General features: G+C 40.7%; 1 protein-coding gene across 11 annotated transcripts in view; it reads right to left on the reverse strand.

Annotated features, from left to right (window-relative positions):
- LOC146325064 (membrane-associated guanylate kinase, WW and PDZ domain-containing protein 1-like) overlaps window positions 1-23,981 on the reverse strand; it is a 136,980-nt gene that overhangs the window by 60,851 nt on the left and 52,148 nt on the right. Inside the window, exon 1 of one of the 11 annotated variants that reach the window (XM_084720790.1) lies at window positions 16,798-17,067. The exons of the other annotated variants lie outside the window; for them this stretch is intronic. The gene's annotated coding sequence lies outside the window, so the exon portion shown is untranslated. Of the gene's footprint in view, window positions 1-16,797; window positions 17,068-23,981 lie in introns of those variants that run through there. 11 annotated transcript variants of the gene reach the window in all.

The following is a 23,981-nucleotide window of genomic DNA, read 5'->3' on the forward strand; positions in this document are numbered from 1 at the left end:
GCAGAATTAAACAGGCTAAAATCAAGTGAGCACAAATATGTTTTCTTTAAAGCGACAACAACAACTGTGATGCCCTGATAGTGAGATCTGCATGGGAACAGTGTGACCTTACAAAAACCATCACAGATATGCAAATGATGGTCACATTTATATATAGTAGTATTAGTAACACCAGCAGTGGCAGCACTATTATTTATGAAGATAAACAGTAAGTCACATTACAGAGTTGATATGATGGACGGATGGTTGATGTATGGATCATGGTTTATATTTATATCACAAGATCTTTATACATATATTGAGATATCAAACAATTCCTGGAAAATGAATCGGGACAGTGTTTAGAGCAGCCGTGATGAATCGATCAAAAAAAAAAAATGAATCTGCAACTATTTAGATGATCAATCATTTATCGGAGTCATTTTTCAGGTAAACCTGTGGTTCCAAATATAATGGTTCCAGGTTCTCAAACAAATGTACAATATGATACGATACAATACGATAAACAATAGTGAAAATAATTGCAATAATAATTTTTTTAAAAAGCAGAGTCATGTGTGTTTTTCACTTATTGCACAAATTAAGCATCTTACAGATCCTTGATGCAAGATTAATTTGAAACACTGATTCATAGATTGACAAAACTATTTTCAGAATTGTTTAGTCACCTCTTAGTCACCTTTTTAAGTGCCAGAAATCGACTGATCATGGGTCCTTAAATATGACTATTTCTCCTTTGGCCAATTTTATATCATTAGAAACAAAATATCTTTGTGTGGACAGTTGGTTGGACAAAACAAGGTGATGTGATGTGATGAGTCTTCCAAGAGATGATCTTGGAAAATTGTAAAAAATGTTCTAACATTTTTTTTTAGACAAAATGACTAATTAGTTAAATAAGAAAATAATTGCCAGATTAATTGATGATTAAAATACCTATTTGCCATAAAAATAGTCACTGATTGCAACAATAATCTGATACACCGAGAGATATTAAAGGGAAAGCTACCATGGTTTAAGCAATATGGCAAATCTTTGACACTTAAGAGATTTAGATTGTGTTGTGGTGTATATTTTGTCATATGGTCTTACATGGCATAGAAAATCATCTATAACTGACAGATGATGAACATGTTTTTCATCAGCACTTGATAGCTCGAGTCCGTTTGAAAGTCAGTCAGAGGTTTTACTCGTGTGAAAGACACATTGATGTCTTTTTTTTTTTTTTTTCTTAGAAAAGACTCTTTTTTGCCAGAATCATAAACTAAACTCAGGACATTCCTGCTGAATATTCAACAACTCGTCTTCAATTGGACTCACAAGAGAGTGAGTGTGAATGCTCTCAGTGTATGAGAGTGAGGTCAGGCACGTCTCCTTACTATCACTGTGGACAGTCTCTATTTTTCTCTGGCCAGAGAAACAATGACTGGGCCATACTCGGCCCTGACCCCAGCTCTGATGAACTTCCACTCACAGTCATCAATGGCTCCATTCTTTCCCTGTGAGAAACCAGCCAGTCCGTGCATGACTGGAAAAATGAAACACAACCACGTTTGGAAACTTCTTCACTCCTGAAATACCACCAAAGCCAGCACAGAGTAATCTTTGTTCAGGGACGAGTTGGGGCCTCGCTCATCCAGAGCGACAGTATAAAAACACACGTGTTCAATATTCTTTTGAACTGCGTTGCACTGGTAGGGAAACTAGTATAGAGCTATCATATAGGCACAATAACAGTGACATTTGTAAAAATAAATGCAATTCAATACAAAAGTGACAACAACAGCAAATACGGCTTAAAAATAACCAAAGAGCTGAAGCAATATCTCTCTGTCACTGCAAAAAAAAAAAAAAACACCATGAGCTTCACAAACAAAGTATTTATTGCAAGACTATTGCATCGGATTACATTATTTGTACTTCTTATTCTATGTTTTTTCCCAGTAGATTTACACCCCAGATAAAATCATCAAAAGCTTTATAAAGCCAACACCTAACATTTCTAAAAATAATTATAATAATTAATCACAACTGAAAGATCTTTTGACTGACTGAACACCAGCAGAAGAAAAATGTGATGGTTCTTTGAACTGTGGGTGAAATGAAGATCTCTGTGTTCTGCTGTCTGCTTTGCTTTGCTTTCAGAAAATCAAATATGACAGGCCCGGGCCGACTTCTGCAGGCATCAAATATGCTCTTGAAAAGCCACTTTTGCACATTGCATTTCAAGTTAAATGGCGTCAGTGGGTGCGATTATTCACTAAAGGAGATGAGATACTGATGGCATTTTAATTCAGCACCGACACTGGCTCAGATGTACCGAACTGAAAAGATGCTGCACACTTACTAAAGCTGATCATTTGAGTGACTCCAGACTTTCAGGAAAATTGCACACTCACCTTGAGCAATTTTCAGAAATGGTGCAAGCCTGTCCATCAGTCTGCCTTTGCTCAGTGGAGTTAAAGGTATTGATTCTGTGTGTTTTATAACCATTCCAGCATTTACGTGGTGTATTTTCAGTTCGTGGTAAGAGACAGAAAAGTAGTTCATCTACCATTCTAGTCTATTCCATGCATAAATAACACAACAAGTACCACACAGATATGTAGCGTTACATAACAGTCATTGTTTTTATGACAGCTTGTAACAGATAGAGAGGCTTCGTGCACGTCTAACGGTGGAAGCTGAAGTCTTCACAGGAGCTCCTTCCTCACTAACCCAAACACACTAATCTCGCCCAGGCTGAAGCCGCCACAGGGACTCACAGCTGAGAGTGTGTTCACTGCTGGTTAAAGTATTTGTCTTAAATCTGCCAAATGTTAACTCTGAACTGCATTTGCTGAAACCTGACAAAATGAGTTTTACAGACACAGAGAATATTTACTGTTCTCAACTCTGCCGTTTAACAGTCATGTCACCCACTGACAGTATTACTAGTTGACTATATGTAGGTTTACAGTTATCTGACATCGTGAAAACTCTGATAATTACAAAAAAAATCAATCATCAATATTAAGAAAACTAGAATGGCAATGACTATTAAATTAATCCCCAACTATTTTGACAAACAATTAATAATTCTGAGTCATTTTTTAGATAAAAAGGGTCCAAATTCTCTGATTCCAGCTCCTCAAATGTGAACATTTTCCAGGATCTTTACTCTTCTCTGACAGTAAACCGAATATCTTAGGGTTGTGGACAAAATAGGACATTTGTGGATGTCATCTTTGGCTTGGGAAACACTGATCTATGTTTTTCACTGTTGTCTGTCAATTTATGGACCAAATAACAAATTGATTAATAGAGGAAATGATCAACAGATTAATTCACAATGAAAATAATAATGAGAGGAAACGCCTGAAAAATAGATTTTCAAATAACAAGATTGTGACGAGATTAATTAATTGATTAATCATTGATTAATCACTCTCATGTTCATAAATACAAAGCTGAAGTCAACAGCCCATACGATTAGCTTAGCATAAAGACTGGTAGCACAGCTGACCTGTTTCTTCCTGAAGACAATTAACAAAATCAGCCTCCCAGCACTTCTAAAGCTCAAATATTAACATGTTGTATCTCATCTGTTGTACAAAAACTGGGACTATTTCTTAGGCACACGCACAATAACTCCAAAACCACAAGCTGTAAATTTTATAGTTTGGTTTTTGTACTAATTAACAGACAAGATATATTGTACACTAAGGTGTTAATTAGTGAGCTTTATGCTGGGTTCAGACCACACCATATAAGCCTGATTATAGACCGATCCATTAGAGTGTCGGGCCGGTTCGAGAACAATCATTTTATCCCTTGTAGTGTACCATAGTGAATGAAGACCAGCGTTGCATCTGGGATGCCTCACAATATCCCAGCAGAAACATTAGTTGGTTAGAATTTATTGACCTTCCATAATGAATTAGCCCTCACAGAATGATCCAAACATCGACCAATAAGAGCAGGGATAAGAGTACTTTTCCATGCACAAACAGAAACAAGTCAAAAAAAGAGGAATGGTGTTGTTGGTACTATGAGGGGGATTGCTTTTTCTTTCCTTTTTAGGTTTTTTTTTCAAGCACAAGACAGTTTACATTGTTCAAAAAGAAAAAGTCCAGAGTGCTCAGAAGTTCAAACAAGTGTGATGTAGGTGCTCCTTGGTAGGGAAAACAAAATGTCAAAAAAGAAGACAAGTCTAAGGGACTCTTCTGGAAAACAAAGCCAATTTCACAGTGAAATTCTAAAAACATGGACAAAGTTTGTACTTGTTAAAACAGAGCTGAGTCACAACCCACGTGTAATGGCACAAACATTCTTTCAGTGTTTTTCATTGTTGTTCCTGGAAGTCAGTCGCGGCCCCTTTCCAAGTGATGGCAAGTGGCGACTGAACGGGTACCAATGCAAAAAGTACTTTGTAATAAAGAGTAATTCATTTTCTGACAAAAGTAATTCATTTAAAAAGCTAATTTCGTCCTTTTCTTATCACAGTTATTTCATATTTGGTTCATCCTCCCAAACTGTTCCCCTTTATTTAAAGGCACAACAGCAACATGTAGTCTTTCACATCTCTCAGCCAAGACACAGACAGAACTTATGTCTCTAAAATTGCCTAATCTGACACAGTGACCATTGTAACAGACAAAAATATTGTGTAGTCTCCGTTAGAGGTGCTGACCTTTGGACAAAGCCAAGCTGTTTCCCCTATTTCTAGTCTTAATGCTAAACTCAACTCCTGTACCATCATATTTAAGCCAATATTTCCCAGTATTCACATTAAATCACGTCACTCCACAGCTGAAAACACATCAGTTTTGTATATTTCTAATCTACTAATAAATTAAGTAGATGTTAGTTAAAGATTTTACATCCTGATGAACTATTCTTCTATGATGGAAGCTTGAAAATGTCTTTACTCACTTGCTAATTCGTGTGAAATGGTAGTGGTGACAATGGTATGAAAGAGAGCAGTCGGCTAAAGTAATCGATTTCCTGATTGATCATTTTAGTACCAGTTTAAACATCAATGAAACAACTCCAGGACTTGAATGGGAACAACATAAACAACAATGGTGAGGGCCGACAGGCAGAACTAAACAGGAAACTCATCAATTGTATTCTAACAGACAACAAGTGGAGTAATTTCACCTGTGAGTGTCACTGCTACTATCAAAGAAAATTAGCACAATGGATGACTTCTTCAAGGATATTTGGAGAACACTTTGTGCTGCTGCAGAGGTGTGGAGTTTCAAAATAACATGCCTCAGGAGCAGCAGATATCGAATTCGACTTTTTGCAACAGCTTCCAAAAAAAAAAAAATTAACAACACTAAGCCTACAGCCACACAATCGGCTCAGTACTTTTGTACTACGAGGCTAACATTTGCACTAAACACAGAAGTAAAATTCATCCTGAAGAGGAAATGAGTGTCTGCAGCACTTTTCATGGCAATCCATCCAATAGCAGAGGATCACCAGAATATCTCGATAACTATTTGATGGATTGCCATGAAATTTGGTTCAGACCAAGCACAACCTCCAGGACTGAAAACCGAAGGCAACACAAAACTGCAGTTCCTCGGATGGCCACTTGAGGCTGGCTCCCAGAGCGAGTTAATCCCCATAGATTGCCATATTAAAATGCCCAAATTAGCAGCAGAAATAAACATGTTTACAAAAAATTGCTTTTGGTCTCCACTGTACAGGGGTGAATTTTTATATAATTCACCCATTTAAATTATATTAAGGCTTAAGGCAGGGTCAGGCACGGCTACGTCCGTGTTTTATACAGAAAAAATATGAAATACTACATAGAGACAACAGCACTCCTGCAATTTAAGGATGATTTTGCACAAGTGAACTGCAGTTAAACTAGATGAAGAGTCATGTAATGCTGTGTGTTTTGTAGGGATTTCTACAACGTGCATCAGTGTTTTATTTGCTTGTAGTAGCTCATACATTTTCTTTAAAAAAAAATACCTTTACTGCTATTGAATATGGTGGTACAGTCAGCTATTGGCTTTCACAGTATAGTACTGTGTTTACCTCACAGTCCACAAGCCAGAGTTGGCCTGGCATAAGATTTAAATTAGCCTGTCAGATATAAAAAAAAAAAATTACCTAATAATAATAGTTGTCTAATACTGTATACTGTGAAACCATGATATTTTCTGAGACTATTATCCTGCCATGAAAATCTCACGGCTCGTCACCATTGTAACCCTGTTCGAGAATGTACTGGCAATAATCGATTAATAGTTTAAAGTCAATTTTTAAGCAAATTTACCAAAAGCCAATGGAGAAATCGATCACCAGACTAGATCAAAAACAAAAGTAATAGGACCGTCTAAAGTGGGGCCCTGAGCATGGCTAGCAGAGTGACAGAGGGACGAGTCATTAATGAAGGGAACTTGGAAACCTAACACCATTTTACATCTTAACAATATAGTAGGTATTTGCCTTTGGCCATAGCCCACCACTAAGTTTCGGTTTTGATCCTCTAAGAGAAAAAGTTTGGGCACCCTGATGTATACTGATATACAGTATTTTTTATACTGTTTATACCAGGTTACAGTCCTTTTAATCTCTCTGGCTGTGTTAGGCTGTTGCAGGCAATGTTGCAAGTCAGTCAGCTGGACTGGATCCATAGAACGGGTTTGAAAAGAGAAGAGAAAACCAGCAGCATCATACCCACAGCTCTGATTTGTTACCCTTTATTTTTTTATTGTGTAATGAATAAACATAATTCTTGCTGTCCGCTTATCTTGTAAGCATCCTGTGTCCCTCGCACCATCTCTCCTGATTCCTCCTTTGTACCTCCTTCTTTCTCCTGCTGTGCACACTCCGCACCTCACCATTAATTCCTCCTCCTCTATCTTCATCTTCATTTCTCACCACACGGAAGTTCAATTTCTCTATTTCTGTCTTCCTGCTTTTGAAAATATTCATAGATTTTAGTGGGCGGACAGAGCAGTAGTTTTTAGGTGTGATGGAGTGTCCACCGCAGCACGGATGTTTCCCCGCTAAACACACAACATCCAATCAGCATCAATCTCTCTCCTAACAACAACGTCAATCAGCAGCTCCAGTCGGTCCCCACAGGGGAGAAGAGGGGAGGACAGTGCGGGGCTGTTGTGACAGGGGGCATCTGCCGAATGGTGGAACGGCAGAAAGGAGAGCGATGGAGAGAGCAGAAGAGGATGAGGGTGGTGCAGACACATGACACACGACAGGAAAAACAATCACCTAATGGGCACGTGAAATCCCTCGCACAACAAACAGCTCGCGCTCTCTCGCTCATTCTCACCTCTTGCTGTCTGACAAACAACCTCCACACCACCAAAAATACAAACACAAATACACACAGCACCTCTGGCTCGATGTGTGGCACACTCTGCACGCCGGTTTTCCTCACATCTCCACTTTCATCTTGTCTGGGCATCGTGTTATTGAGTGAGTAGCATCTCGCCCTCTTTCGCACAGGGATGGAGCTGGGTTTGTGTGTGTGTGTGTGTGTGTGTGTGTGTGTGGTATTGATCTAAGCACTGCTAAAAGGATAAAGGAGTCCAGGCAAGCCTGTCCTCACTTTTGTCACGTCATCAGCATTGTCTCCATGTCTCTTTCACTGCACTGGTGTACCCAACGCTCTCTCTGTACAAAACATAGCAGCGCTGTAACGAGTTATCGATCAACGGATAAGTTCATGGACTTGGATTAATCGACAGCAAAAAAAAAAAGTGAAATATTCATTGGTACGTGCTTTTTAAATGGGAGGATTGTATCTGCTTTTATCTGTTTCAGGGCTGCAAGCAATGACTAATCTAAGTGTTGATTAATCTATCAATTATTTATTTGAGTTAACAATTAAATGTTGGGTCCACAAAACATCAGAAAAATACCTGGCACTGTGTTCTGAAGCTGAATGACATTTCAAATGGCTTTCCTTGTCCAAAACCCAGAGATATTTAATTTACAATCAAATAATAATAATAAAAAGAATAAATCATCACATTTGAGAAGCTGAAACCAGTGAATATTTTGGCTATTTTTGCTTATAATCGACTTAAAAGTCAAGGTTTTTTCAAATGGAAACCTCAGCTCAGCTAGCCAGCTTAGCATAAACCAGTGACGTAGGTTCAACCTAGGTGGTCTATATTTAGCAAAGTCATCATGCAGAATCCTACGCCAGTTCACGTGGGGAAACGTTTTTAGAAGGGCTTGGGAAAATAAAATTTCGGCGCTAAAACATATGTAGTTTGACCAAATTTGATTGTTCAGATTTGAATACATAAGGAGCACTACTGGGATGCTACAGGATGATATAAAACACTTTGTTTGATCCATCCACTTCTCCATACTTGTACTTTCTCGCTCTTTATACTACGTTACCTGACATGGTTGAGTTTACATTGTTGTAGTGTTGCCACATGTACAGAATTATCATATTGATACCATAATTTGAACAACTGTACGATATACAATCAATATTAACAAAATATCTGAATGTATAATAGTTTTTCCCCTTGTTTTGACGGTTAAGAACAGAAGACGTCATCGTTCAATAGGCTGTGATTGACTCTGTGTGAAGTAATACACAGCTGCCATCTTGTTCAGACGATGGAGTCTCCATGTAATATGGTGCACATAGAATAGTTTTGCCATTTAATCAGGTATCCTGGCCCCTTTCCACATTTTTTCAGTACATATGACAGTTTTTGGTCAAATGCAGTAACTTAAAAGTCTTGTAAGATATTGCTACATTTTCATCAGGCAACTCTGGACTAAAGTTAGTTGAAAGCTTGATGTGTCTCACACAGACACTGAAGGATACCTTGTGCGTCTGCATGTGACAAAGCGTCACAACGTGGGAAAGAGAGCAGGCTAGAAATGGACACAATATTAATATACAACCTAAAGAAATCTAGTAAAGGTATGAGGTCCAAACATCAAACAAGAAAGTGGAGGGGAACAAAAGGCTCTATCATGAGCCAAATCTTAGCATAAACCCAAAAACGGTGTCGCAGATCTGCTTACTTTAACCCCCCACTGTACTCTGCTCTAGATTTATCCACAGTCTGTTTATGGCTTAAAATTTACAGTAAACACACATGGATGCAGGTATGATCATCCACGCTGACAGAACCACACAGACAGATGCACAATCAGAGATACAGATAGAGAGAAGGAGTGTGTAAACATATATATAGTGTATTCAGTGTGGACTATAAATAGCAGGTCGTGGAAGCCAGTTTCTGTCCTCACTGGCAGTTCATAAAAAGCTCTGGAGCAGGGGACATGTGTCCCTGAAGTGGCCTGTTTGAGTGCCTGCTATGACCCACATCCTGATACTCCTAATACTGGGCCACTCACTCACTGCTACTGAACACGGACCATAAACTGCGAGAGCATCCACGCTGTCCTAAGTCATTAATTACAGACCTTGGAGTTGTAGTACTGGGAGGAATGTTATCACCTTGCAGTGGGTGCTCTGTGTATTTGAATCACGATGGACACTTTTATCAGTCTTTTTTTTTTATATGAACTGGATATCTTAATCTGCAGGCAAAACCCAAATCATTTTCAACTCTGTCATGGCGAAAGGTGGTTATTCATCCACGCAAATAAATAAAAGAGTGTGAATAAAATTAACATCCCCTGAAGAGATCAAATGGAAGTGCAGTTCAGCAGCAACGTCTCTCGGTGAGCTGCCACAGGAAGTGGCAAAACGTATAACTTATAACACTGAGATGGCCTTTACCTGTTAGCAACAACTACTGTTACGAAGGAGCTTGACTTACAACCGTCTGGCCTTCTGCACCTACATGTGGGCAACACTGGGCCTCAGTATTTGTTCTTGCACAAAGAATTAAGAAGAAAATAAGAAAACCCAACATGAGATTTATGAAACGTCCACTGACAGCCAGGTCTGTTCTTATCCACCTGAGTATGTTGATGAATTAAGTTGTATCTTAAATTGAATATGCGAGCCACAAGTTTGCGATTAGCACATGGAAACACCTTACTAAATCATATATATGCTTTGTACAAACCTCAAAGCCACTGACTTTTGACAGGTAATGTTAAACTCAAAAAAGAACTTAGAAAAAATACGAAAATTAAGAAAAAGGGAGGGAAATGTCACCAAAAGCGGCAGTTAACAGACATGAATGAGTGAATTGGACCATCACTGGAGAGTTCAGGGTGCAGCAGGTACAGTCAGGTCGTGCGTTCTTCTGTGTTTTCACAAAGTAAATTACTTTATTTTCATCATTATTAACATTTCACAGCACAAAACACAAGTTTGCCTTTGTGCGTACTGGTTGACGTATGGTCTAGGGCACTCTTAAATTCTCAACTTACTTAAGAACAAACAGGAAGTACACAAGTACTGATGAATGCCACTGACGTTCTTTGCATGCACATTTTAGGATCAAATCTGTGCGTAATGAATGATTATTGCCTGAGGACCATTGTCCTGACTGACAATGACTGATAATTAGGCCATTTTCTTTCTTGATTACTTAAAAACATTTTTTCTAGGGCAAAGAAAGCTGTATTTTGTCATTAAATGATACAGGCTTAAATATATGATCTATATAAACAGAAGATGTTTTCTTGGTTATTTCACAATTAACTAAAGTCACAATCTCACCTGCAGCAACACATGCACAGTAAATTTAAACCATGTTCAAGATCCTTTGTGTCATTAGAGGTGAGTCTGAATGCTGAGGAGTTTGCATTTTCCAAATGTTTTTGCTTGCCTCTGTTACTGTAAACTGTAAATGAGTGGGTTCTAGTGGCAAAACATTTAGAGGCCATTTTATCTGGCTTGAGAGAAAAGCAGATTCTAAGGCCATCTGGCTACTGAATCTTTTACAATGCACAGAGCTCAACTTTCACTGTATTTGCAGCCAGAAATTCATAATTTCCTTCTTATATTGCTCCACATCATTTGGCATTTTATCATCACAAATACTGAGCTAATATAGATCTAGTGAAACGCTGCTACTACACTGAGTATTTCAGGTCAAGGGAAAACACAAAGAGGGTTTTGTTTAGTTGAAACTGGAAAACACTGCTTTTTACTGTACAAAAAAAAAAATCACATTTTTCATGAAATGAAGTTGCACTGCAGCCTTTTCTGGTGGGCTGACGCAAGCTGAGTGAGTTTAAACAAAGAGGGAAGCTGTTATCTGTAGAGGCTGACTAAATATTTCATTCATGTAGCTGAGTGAATGTTTGTATCGTCTAAAAGTGGCCCAGGCCTGCGAGGGATATCCACATGTGACATTATGTACTGCACACAAATAGAAGGATAAAGGATTAAAACGCGTAATTTTTGAGTTACAAATGAAGATGGATGTTAAAGGTTTTGAGTGCATCTGAATTTACATTTTATGAGTCTTACATTTAAATGTCACGTAATAATGTTGTTTTTATCCATGCTAGCGGCGTGGCTCAAGGGACGGTGATATCTGTCAGTTGGTCCGTCACATTGGTCCAGACTGATCTGAACTTTTGCATGGATTGCCATCAAGTTTAGATATTTATGTTTCCCAAAGGAGCCTCATGATTTTCCCTCCAGCCCCACAAGCAGGTCAAAGTTTTCACTTATCCAGTGCAATATCTACGTCTGCTGGTTGGATTGACACTAAATATCACACCAGCATTTATTGTTCCCAGTAAAGATGTCGCAAGAACTGATCCTTCTGTACCAAGTCAATGGCAAAATTCTGAAATCAGATGGTGCTCTTTTCTACGGTAGAGTTGGCACTGGGGATGGCAGGAATTCTTCCAGACCTGACGGGGGCACCATATACTGTACGCCTTCGAGTGTTCTAGTCTGCTGTCATATGCCAAAGGATGGAAGAAAAAATTCACCTGCAACGACAGCTCCGCATCGACTCGAAAAGAAAAACAGTGGTGTATGAAAGTACTTTGAGTTCATGTCAAATCATCAGTGATTAATAATAAATTTGTAAAAAAAAAAAAAAAAAAACAGCATGTAAATGGCGCCATCGAACTTCTCAGACAAAAGGAAGACAAACTTCCAACTTAGCAAAGCAGATTTATTCAAAGAAATTTGGTGATCACATTTGTGGTGTTTAGTGAAATGTCTCAACAACTACTGGACAGATTGTCATGGTAATTTGCTAATAGGCAAGTATGCTAACTCACTAAACTAAGATGATGAACGTGGTAAACATATACCTGCTAAACATCAGCATGTTAGCATTGTCATGTTAGCATGCTGATGTTAGCTCTAATCACTGTTGGACTGTGTCTAAGCACAGAGCTCTTAGTGTGCAAATTTCCCCCCGCTGTGTGATTAATAAAGGATTATTTTATTTTATTTTATGGCTGTTGAATTCATATTGATTATCAGGTGAAAAAAGTCCATGTTAGCAGTTTTTGTTGTCTTTGTACTTTTATGTCTTTTGTTAAATTTGGTCCTTTTGTTAGCTGAGCACCTAGTTGGCTGGTGAAGTGGCAACAACACACTCTATTCACTTAATCTGCACAGACTAAAAATAACCTTAACCTGGACTGTGTTCCTATCATTAACGCCAGCCTGAAAATGAACCCTGGATCAGACGCTGGCTGTCTGCAGACTGTGTTTCACACTATTGTTTCACCTGACACTCCATTGACATAATACAGTCACTGGATAGCGCTGAATTGCTATTGTGTGCAATTTGGAGCATGCTTCAGAAGTCGAAAATAAAAATGTGTTCGTAGTGTCAGATTTTTCAAACAGCTGAGGTTGTGCAGAAGCTGCCAAGTGAAAATGAAGTATTGTTTGAGGTTTTCTCCTCGAGGGGAAAAGAGATGTGATAAGCCTCTTGGCTCCACCTGCACCTCTGTTATTACTGTGTGACTCTTTCCCTTTGTTTTAACCTGTCCGAATTTTGCTCTAATTGTTTTTTACATTTCATATTTCCATTTTGTAGTGTAGTGTAGTTTCAGGATGTCAGACTGAGGCTGATATCTATCCGCAGCCTCTCTTTTGATGTCCTGTTCTGACCCCTGGTTCAGTTTGGTTCACTGCTCACCTGGGGCCGAGATAACCTGAATACCTCCTCTCCCTCCACACCCACACGACCTCTTCCTGTTTGACTGTTCAGATTTTCACTCCTCCGCCACTCGTCATCAGAGACACAAACCGCTTACAATGAAACGATTGAAAGAAAAAACAGAAAACAGTTGCCACCTACAAACGCACCACCACCACGACCACAACCACGCAGAGCCAGGTGAAAAGACGTCCTCCTGTGTACGAACAATAGGCAGTGACAGCACTCTGGTGACACCTGATACCCTCAATCGCCTTCCTGCTGTTGATGGTCTGAGGAGCTTCCACTCATTGTCTAACACAGACATACACACACTCCAGTCCAGCCAAACATCTGCCGTTTTAACCCCTGCTGGTTGAGAGTGTGAGCATGGCGGGGGGGTAAACACACAAGACCGAGCAACTTCCAACTGACCTGAGAGTGAGATTAGTTTGTAAACTGTGCAGGGAAATACTCATTTTTATGCATTGTACTCTATGCTAAAGACGGTCATTTTAAAGTGGATAATTGTTGCCACTAAGTTACCGGTGATTCAACAGTAAAAATTTTACAGTGTATCTCAAGATGAGGTGAAAATATCATTAAACGTCAAGCTGAATCTTAACACTCGTGCTCATCACTGCCCCCTCCGCAGCAGAAGAAACCATAGCTACGGCATAAAATTGAGGCGTGTTTCCAGGATAAACACACACTCGGTGTTGATGGGGAAGTGTGTGTTATGAAAACAGAGGCTGAGAGGTGACGTGAGAAGAAATTACGTATTGCATGTCTCAGAGCAGACAGAGCAGGGGAGGGGCAGAGAAAGCCAACAGTCACACAGGGAGTTAGCAGGGAACTCTCTGGGGCCTCTAAGCCAATTACCGGAGCAGCATTGATTGAGGCAGCACTTTAAGGCCTCATCTACACAAGTAGTCCCTTAATACACTGGTCAGATGATGGGAGCGTATCAACCACAAACTACAGATAGATGTCCATTTGCATCCATTATGCTGTCGACTGGACAAATCTCTTTAGAGATGCTAATACAACTAATGCAGAATATGACTAAATATTTGGTGTGAACACGTGTTACACTTATTTTAATTAAAAGATGTGCGCCTCCATCTTCATGCTTGGTGGCTAGAAGTCTGCAGCAGCTGAGATGGACAGGTGCTGGACCTGTTTCCTCAGTCCCGATCACCTGACCTGCATGAGGACTAAGGTGAGTATTACGTCCTGAGTGCCGTGGCTGTGTTCAATCAGCACTTCCATCCCCCATTAAAGGGATTGCTGGCCCATAATGATTTATGAAGGGGAACGGAGAGAGAATCAATGTAGCAGAGGCCCTCAGATTAATGATTAAGCAAATAGCAGCCCCGCTCCAGATCCTATCAGGGGCCGAGGTGCTGCTAAGAGCACGCCATGCTGTAGTAAGTTCAATTAACTACCATGGGGTTGGGGAGGCTTCAGCACAGAGCTCCAGTGTCTCCTCTTGCCTCCCACAATGAAACACACATTCAAATCTCACGACTGAACACAATGAGTACCTTGGAGATTTTCTGTCAAGTATATCTGCAGTGTCACAAAAAAGGTCACGTTTTATCGGTGTCAATTCTTTCTTAGTACCAGCAGAAATGTGTCCATAGCAAAATATGTCGAGTACAGACAGATTGTACCCTGATTACCTTATTCTTTGATCAGATTGTTCCTGATTTAATTCAGCATTTTGCTGTCGTTACACTATTTTGTTTGGACAAAGTTCCTTAGTCATGATTCCTTGTGTTTGGACAACATTCAATGTTTCAGACCGTTGGCTTGTTTGCTTACTGTTGCAACTAATGATTGTTCTCATTATCATTTTTTTTCCTGTGGATTATGCTTTCAGTTAACTGATTTAGTCAAAAAACAAAACAAAACATGAGGCTGCAACTAACCATCATTTTTACTGTTGATTGAAAAATGTTGATCGCTATTCCCAAAGGCCAAGATGATGCTCTCAAATGTGTGGTTTTCTTAAAGACAGTTTACAGTCATAGAGGAGTAAAGAAATCATAACATATACAGATTTAAGAAGCTCAAATCAGATCATTTGGGTAAATTTTGTCTTTAAAAAATGAGCAACATGGCAATATCTGGAGGTTTTGCTTAAAAAAATGACCAAAATGATTGTTTAATTCAATTCAGGTGAGTTCATTTAAATCATTTATGCCATTTCAACCACACTTGATTTAGAATTTGTTTTGACATGATCTACACAACAAAATCTAACATATAAACACAAACAAAACAAAATAACATAAAGACAGATTACATCCACGAAATACAAACAAGACAGGTAGAGGAAAACCATATCACCATACCACGGCGCCATCTTGGATCAGACTAAGTGTTTTTATCAAAACAGTTTAGCAAACAGTTTATCAAAATAGTTGCTGGTTAATTTTCTGTCTTTTGACTGATAGATTAATCTACTAATGAACTGCTTAAGCTTTATATTTGTTAAAGGACCAGTGTGTAAGATTTATAACCATCAGTGAGCTTGCAGATCGCAAACATCTTGTGTCACCTTCCTCTTCTCAGTGTGCAGGGGAACCTACAGCAGCCATGAAACTTGTGAAAAATGCAAAAAGCCTTGTCTAGAACCAGCGTTTGGTTTGTGTATTCTAGGCTATTGTAGAAACATGACATGGCAATATGGCGGGCTCCATGGAATAGGACCTGCACCCTCTGTGGACATAATTATTATTTTCAGGCGCTTATACAGTAATGAAAACATGAAGATTATGAATATTATATTCAATTTCTGCTACATTCATCAAATAAATAGCCATAAATCTGGACCTTTAAGTGAAAAAAGGTGTTTCACAGATAGTCATGTTTACATTGTATACTGTTCTAGTACCTGAGGTATCTTATTTACACTAATATGAAAACATTTCAAACAATTCCCAGCCCTAAATTTATGCAAGGGGTAACTTTCTATATCAAAGGGCTTCTTGAACACAAAGAGCAGGTTCCTGGCTGTGATTGTTTGAATAAAGGGATGATGCAGTTACCCATTAAAGAGGAGAAGGACAGAGGACAGAGAGAGAGAGGGGCCAGACACACAATACTGCTGCTGCCCCACACAACAGGCCATTCTTTCAGCTCGCGCCACAACACTCCTCACAGCTGAGTCCCAGCCGCTATTCTCCTGCTGTTCCCCCTGCTCCCTCCCCATCTCTCCCCTTTCAATATGGGGGCGAAGAATGAGGGAGGAATGGGGGGGGCTGAAAATGAATAGTGGGGAAGCACAAACAATCTAAGACGTGATTAGCTGGGAATCTTGTAAAATTACACAAAAGATGGCAGGGTTTTCACATTTTATTGGAAAAAAAAACCCCAGCTGAAAAAAAGAGGGGGAAGGAGCTGTAATTTAAAAAGCTGAGAGGAGGGAGCCAGTGCACAAGGAGGAGTGACTCAAGGAGGCAGAAATGAAGGGAAGATGGAAAGAAAAAAAGATGCTCTCAAACACACACACACACACACACACATCCGCCATCATCACAGACACATGGCACAACACATCACAGCCCATCAATATCACACCACAAATCTGCAAAGGCACTGATTCCCACAGCCTCTCCAAAAAAAAATCCACCTGCCTCTGTATTTCTGCCTCTGCTCATTCTCTCCACCCACATCCCTTCCAATCTAATCCCGGAAGCCAGGGCATCATTCCCAGGAGAAGAAGTAAATGTCACAGAATTACCTCTACACCACCACCGCCACCGCCGCTCTCCTCTCCTTTCCGCACGTTATTCCACAGAAATATTCAAAAAGATAAATCCAAGCTGCTCTCCCTCTTCCCACCAAACCATCCATGGATCATCCTGTGTGTCTGTGAGCAGTGAGTGGTGCTAGCTCCCAGCTCATTCAGGCAGCAGGCAGGCAGCTAGCAGGCAGCTGCCGTTTTTCTTCAAAGCTCCACAAGCAGAGCAAATTAGAGGTCCAGCCCAGCTTAGAGGCTAAGCCATTGTGAGCTATTCACACTCCAGTTCCTGTCTGAGGCCAATGGCTGTAGCCCCCTGCATGCTCCCGCCCACTGCCTTCCTCCCTCCCTCCCCTTTTCTCTCTCTCTCCTCCTCCTCTCCTCTTGTCTTTCTCTTCTTCCCCTCTCCTTCTCGTGCTATCTTAGTCATAAATATAGACTCCTGACATTACCTAACACATGGTCCCTCCTGATAAACAGCCAGCTTCAGGCAGCAGGTCTCGTGACTGAGAAAACCTCTCTAGGGGTGAACGCTGGGTTAAGAAAGGGTGTAGAGGGCAGCAGGACGAGTACGAGGGTGAGGATGAAGATGGGAGGAGGGTACTGTAGTATAAGAGATGCTGAACAGGGGTTGGATGTCATTTTAAAAAATTACGATACCGGTACCAGTGTGTAGGATTTAGTGGCATCTGGCAGTGAGCTTGCAGATTGAAACCTATTGAACACCACTCACCTCACCCTCCCCTTCCCATTCTTATTTTTGGATTTGGCATCCATACATAGACTAAAGAGACTCAAGACTAGCCAACAGCAAAATGCTGGTGCTTAACTGTAGATGTATGCCATGTCGCACATTTTAATTTACAAAATAATGAAACATTCTTTGCATTTTGACAATTGGAGAATGTAAGTACCACTTTAGGCCAACAACAAGGATAAATTAAAATAAAAAAAACCCAATGTATAATTTTCATATCCATATCATTTTCCATCAAAGCCACATGGAGACATTGCAGAGAGGTAAAAGAGGCACAGAACACCTCTGGAGCCACAAGTTGCTGATCCCACCTACGGTGACCACGAGCCTCTCCAGAGTCAGGGTTTGGTTTGTTCATTTCGGGCTACTCTAGTAACACAGCGATGCAACATGGCAGCCTCTGTGGGACTCTCTCTGAGGATCCACACTCTCTGTAGCTCATTCTAAGGTAACAAAAACATAACAACACACTGTATGGATTTTAGCTGCTGCGGTCACGGGCCAATCACACATCGCATTAAATCAAAGAATGCTTGTGGTGATTGGCTATGAACAAACCTTTATAATAGTGATGTTTTTCTAAATCTGGTTTCATTGACTGGAGAAATTTCATAACTACTTGGTACTGGGTTATTTCAGTCAACACCTTAAAGGTAGGGCTGTTATTGGTAAGAATCTGGCGATATACATACAATATATACATATAATGATACAGGCATTACAGTTCAATATATCAGGATATGGTAAGCCAGTGGTTCCCAAACTGGGGGTCAGTCCCTCTGGGGGGGCACAGAGTCACTGCAAGGGGGCACGTATGACCAAGGGAGAAATAGGGAGTGAAACAAAGTTGAATGAATATTATTTATGTCAGGGAAATAGACAAACAAGAGTTTGCTGTTGCCATCATGCTGACTTTTATTTCACAACTTTTGAATCGTTTTTTATCAGTTGCTACTCCAGTTATTGTTCATGATTGCAAAAAAATGTGTATTTTTTTCCAGCTTTTGTAGGGAGAAAAAGCTTTAAAAAGTTTGGGCACCACTGCTGTAAGAAATGTGACATATTGCAATTTCTTAATCAAATTTTAGGGAGAGTATAAAAAACACACTACTATATGCATATTTACTTTTTTATTCAGTCTGACCAGTGAAGATGGGTAATAGCTATCAAGCAGTAAAGGTTTAAATGCAACACAAACAACACAAACACTGACATGAATCTCTGCATGTATGATGATATCAGGATACAGTGTTGAATTGATACTGTATTACAAAACATAATAACATGATACTCAAGTGTACCAATATTTTCTTACACCCCTGCTTAAAGGTATCAAATACAGATACCCAGCCCTAAATGAGGGATTGCAGGATTTGTTTACTATGCTTTGACTGGACTAGAGCAGAGAGTCTGGACTTGATTAGGTCCACGGCAGATTAAGAGCCCGACAGCAGACCGAAGGAAAGCTTGCACCTGGCAGTGCAGGCCTGTACCTGCATGGACATGGACCGCTGCCCAGGCAACCTGACCACAAAACCCAGGAGCTGCCCTGAGGGAAGAGGACTGCAGCTTTCTGTTTGGATTCACATGGTCCATTCTTAGACACAAGCCCTCATTGTCCCACAGCTAAAAGTTAAAAAAAAACAGCAGCTTTACTGGCAATCGTGAAGTGAACCAACAAAACGTGTTGAATGCTACATTTAGTATCCTGATGTATGTCTTGTATATGTTACCTTTAACAATGATAGCTGTAATTGTTCTACAGCTAAATCCTGATCCATTTAATTCAGAATCAAACTTTTTGATATGGAGTATTTGACAATATTTGTTTGATGTTCCTATCAACCACTTGAGTATTAACAATAACATTTGTTGTAAAATGGTACTACTTGGGTTAGCAATAGGAATGTGGCTCTAAGAATAACATTTGTTACTGGGGAATAGCAGATTTGGGTTGGACAAGGTTGTTTTTGTTGGATTAACATAAAGCTTAGCTCTGTTTGTAGCTTGCCAACACAACATCCTTCTGCACAGTTTTGCAATGACAAACAGGGGAAGACTTCACATAATGAGGACTCATTTCACTTTCATTCACACAGACTTTACGGGTGCTGTGCTTGATCCAGTTTTGTAGATACAGGTGTATCTGCAAACTATGAAAATTGCCTGTTAAATGCACAATATGTAGGTTCTGCTGTTAGGGGGTTCTCTTACATTAAGCCAATAACAAAAGACGTAGCTTGATGATATCGTGAAGTGGTTTTGGATTTGGAGTTTTTGTCTTCATTGTTGAACAACCACCATCTGACATTAGTCATGCAGAAATCATTTCAATCAATTCATGTATGAGGTAACACTAAATTTATTCACATTATTCACATAACACATATTACTGACTTTCTTCCTCGCTCTTTGACACACTGTTTCCTTGAATAAATTATGGATTTCTCTTGGTTTGAACATTGTTGGATACATTTGGGATAATGTAAGTAGACAGCTGAACAAAATATATAACATGTGTCTAGTGTTTTTAGGCATTCTTCTTTGTTTAAAGGAATCTTTCAACATTTTGTTAATACACTTCACTTAATCAACTTTCTTGCCAAAGAGAAAAGCACTCTCATGTACTATATGATGCTACAGGCAGCAGATTAGCCTAGTTTAGCAAAATGGCTCAGGAACAGCTAGCCTGGCTCTCTCTAAAAAAAAAAAAGAAAGTCTGCTTACCACCAAATTTTGAAGCTAACTAATTGCTGTTCAATCTGTACAAGAGCTTAAGAGTAAAAATAATGACTGACTGTAGGTTTTATGTTGAACAAACAAATATAACATGCTAACTGGTGACTGTAATCCCCATGCTTCCAGTATTTAAGTTAAGCTAACTGCCTGCTGGCTGCAGCTGTATTTTTAATGTACAGACATCAGAGTGGTATCGATCCTTTCATTTCACTCTTAACTCATCAAGAAAGTGAATAAATGTATTTCCCAAAATGCCAAACTATTCCTTTAGGATTTACGTTGACAAAATGGTGGTATATTAGTCAGAGGACAAATAAAAGATTCATGTAACTAATGTCACCTACAATTTGCAACTAATCAGCTGTTCTGACAACCATGTATTCCAACAAAGAGCAAAAACATTAAACTACCTTCACTGACTGCATGGAAAACACACTAAAAGACTGAGATTGTGAGGGGAATTTGTAGGCGTGTTGAACCTTTAAATCTGTACATTAGAAGTGTCGTAATTTTTTTATTTTCAAATTAAGTTGAAGTTGAAGTGACTTGAAGTGCTTAAAAGTGAGCTGCCCATGGCTTTTAATGTCAAAAAGCTAACATAAGTAAAGTAAAATTCACTGATGGAGCAATGATTTTGTGTGTCACTCAAAAACAAAGCAAGTATGGCTCTGGGATAATAAGATGGTGCTAGTCCACGGGGGTAAATATGATGGCAACACAATAGATACTGTTGGCAGCCACATGAGCACAAAGTTCAGTGCAGAAAGTTATCCAATTTTAGATCAATCTGGCGTCATCACACTCACTGCTCGGAGGCATATGGGCGAGCTGGTCACCACAATGGGTCCACATCAAAACCATCACAAGACTCACACACAAACGGGTCTTGGTAAAAAAAAAAAAAGACGACACCATCATAACAGAGAATCTTTGTGCAGTCAGAGAATTAGGACAATTCATTTCCTTGACCTCAAAAAAGAGTTATCATCATCATCATCACACTCCGCTGATAACAACACGCACAGATACAGCAGCTAGACATATAAAATATAATCTGTGAAAAATAAAGAGTGTTCAGACCTGCTTTAATCAACAATCCCAAGATCTGGTTTAGTTCCATGTGGACAGGACTCCCTGTTTCACTGAAGTGTCACTCTGGTCTGAGCAGGCAAGGCCAAACAGAGAGAACTACATGAAGCATTTCTGCAGATAGAAGCTCATTAATCAGCGACTGATCACTTTAAATTGACCTAAGTGACTCTGGGGTGATCCTGTCAACCATCTTCACATCCTCTCTTCGCGAGATCAAAGGACAATTGTCTTATACGAGCTCGGCGAGGAAGCACGAATAAGGAATTTGAATAACAATAACATTATTGAGAGCTACACTTCACCTGGTTTCCCGTCAGGATCGATTGGGTTCATGTAAGAACGGACTCAAGGTACAGTTTGTTCTAAAAACCGAGGCTGTCTTGTTGCAATGGTTTCTTCTGGGTAATGTAGTATAAGATGCCTGTGAAATGGGCCTGAAAGAGATTGCCAACAACAAAAACAACATCAGAGACCACAGCCTCCAGTGCTGCCTTCCACCCACTTGCCAATCACACTAAAACAAGAATGAAGATCTGCAGTCCTTTTGGCCTGTGTGTGATTTATTTTAATGGTGACAAATGACGCCTGTTTGTGACTGTAAAATATGCTAAATACGGCAATGAATACACCAACACATGCATTAAACATAAACCTCACACACACACACACACACACACACACACACACACACACACACACACACACACAGTTCATGTAAACACACCCACACACACACACACATAGTCTGCACCTGTCTTCATACATCATTACTATGCAAAAACACATATTTGCCCAGCTTTCCCCTCAATGAGCTTGTGGAAGCTGTCGTTTCTGTGTCTTCCCTCGAGCGAATCGTACGTTAACGCAGCAGAATATTTGGTCACATGAACAAAAATATGTATGTGAAAAGCAGGCAAACAGAAGCTGGGGGCCCACTCATCCGTTACAAGAATGAATGGCCGTCATTAGCATGAGGCTCCCCGGCAGCACCCTGCAATGCAGCGACACACACAATGGCGAGTGCCACGCTTCCCCCTGCCGTTCCCCCCCAGAGAAGCCCTTTTGTTTGAGCAGCATCTGGACCTGACCTCCATGCATTCGAGGCTGTTGACCCCCCCCCCCATCTCCTCTCCTATCCTAACCTCCTCTTAAAAACCTGCCTCTACTGAACCCCCCACCCTCCTCCTCCTCCTCCTCCTCCTCCTCCTTCTTCTTCTCCTTCATCTCTTCTCCTCTCCTTTCCTGTCCGTTCTTCACACACAGATACCTCCTCTCCCTCCCTCTGCTAGCTGAGGAGAGCAGCCATCTCTCGCTTCTTGAAAAGAAGGTCTGTGTACTAGTGGGCCTTACACAAAGCCTGCAGGGTGAATTAGAAAACCAAAGAGGAAAAAGCACCAGGGCTACTGGCCATCTGTCCCTCTGGGTTGGACGTGCCTGCTCCGAGTGTGCCTGCCCCCCTCTTTTTCCCCTCACATAATTCCCACCCCTACCCCCACCTTCCCTGATTCCCTTAGCCTATATACACAGCATCAACCACACACACACACATATACACACACTCTCTGCCATGCATACATCACAGGCATCGGATGGCGGAGGGGAAAAAGGGAGCAGAAGGAGAAGAGAATAAGGAGCTGCCACTTGCCTGGATGCAGAGAGAACCCGGAGCCAGCAAATCAAGCCGTAATCCCTTTCTTTGTATGAGCGGCAAACAGAGAAATTTGTCTCCAGCAATGATTTTCCCCGAGATCGGCAGTGGAGTGGAAAACAAGGAAGCGAGGGAGTGAAGGACAGTGAGGAGGGGAGGGAGGGAGGAAGAGAGATAGAGAGGAAGAGGAGGCGATGGAGGGTGAGAGCAGCAGCAGCAGCAGCAGCAGCAGCAGCAGTGAGAGGAGGCAGGGAGACAGCGGGAGCAGCTCGAGTGTGACAGAGAAGAGACAAGAGGAAGGCAGCAGCCACCGCCGAGCCACAGGGACGCTGACACTCACTGGAGGATTTGAAGTGAGGAGAGGAGAGCAGGGAGAGAGGAGAGGGAGGGAGGGAGAGATCAGGTGGGGGGAGGGAAGATTGGTTCGCTCCGTGGCTCAAACGCTGGGATAACGCTGAGATAACCCTCAGCAGCAGCTGTAGACGTGAGAGGGGAAATGAATCCCACGAGAGAGCGACTTCTCTATCAATTGTGACATTTGCTGCACATGATAACAATGGCCATCTGTAGCAGGCGATGAAGGAGAGGGGAGGAGGAGGAAAGGAGGGAAAGACAGGGGGGGTTGTGTTCTTCCTATAGACACGCACATGCCCAAAAGAGAAAAAAAAACACCTCGGCCAGTGGTGGTGGTGGTGGAGGGGGGGGGGGAGGCACCTGTTCGAGTCAAGCACAGGCAGAGGGAGCAACACATGTGCTCAGGAGAGGGGGAGGAGACATGAGGGACACAGAGACAAAGGAAACAGAGGGCTGAGAAGTGTGGCTTTTATTTGACTGCTTTTGTCATTCTGCCTTGTCATGCCGAGGAAATATTTGCATGTGTGTGTGTGTGTGTGTGTGTGTGTGAGAGAGAGAGAGAGAGAGACAATAAACAGGAGGTGGCGGCGATAG

The sequence above is a fragment of the Lutjanus erythropterus genome, chromosome 6, assembly GCF_056507025.1.
Source record: "Lutjanus erythropterus isolate fLutEry1 chromosome 6, fLutEry1.hap2, whole genome shotgun sequence".
Classification (NCBI taxonomy): Eukaryota; Metazoa; Chordata; class Actinopteri; order Lutjaniformes; family Lutjanidae; genus Lutjanus; species Lutjanus erythropterus.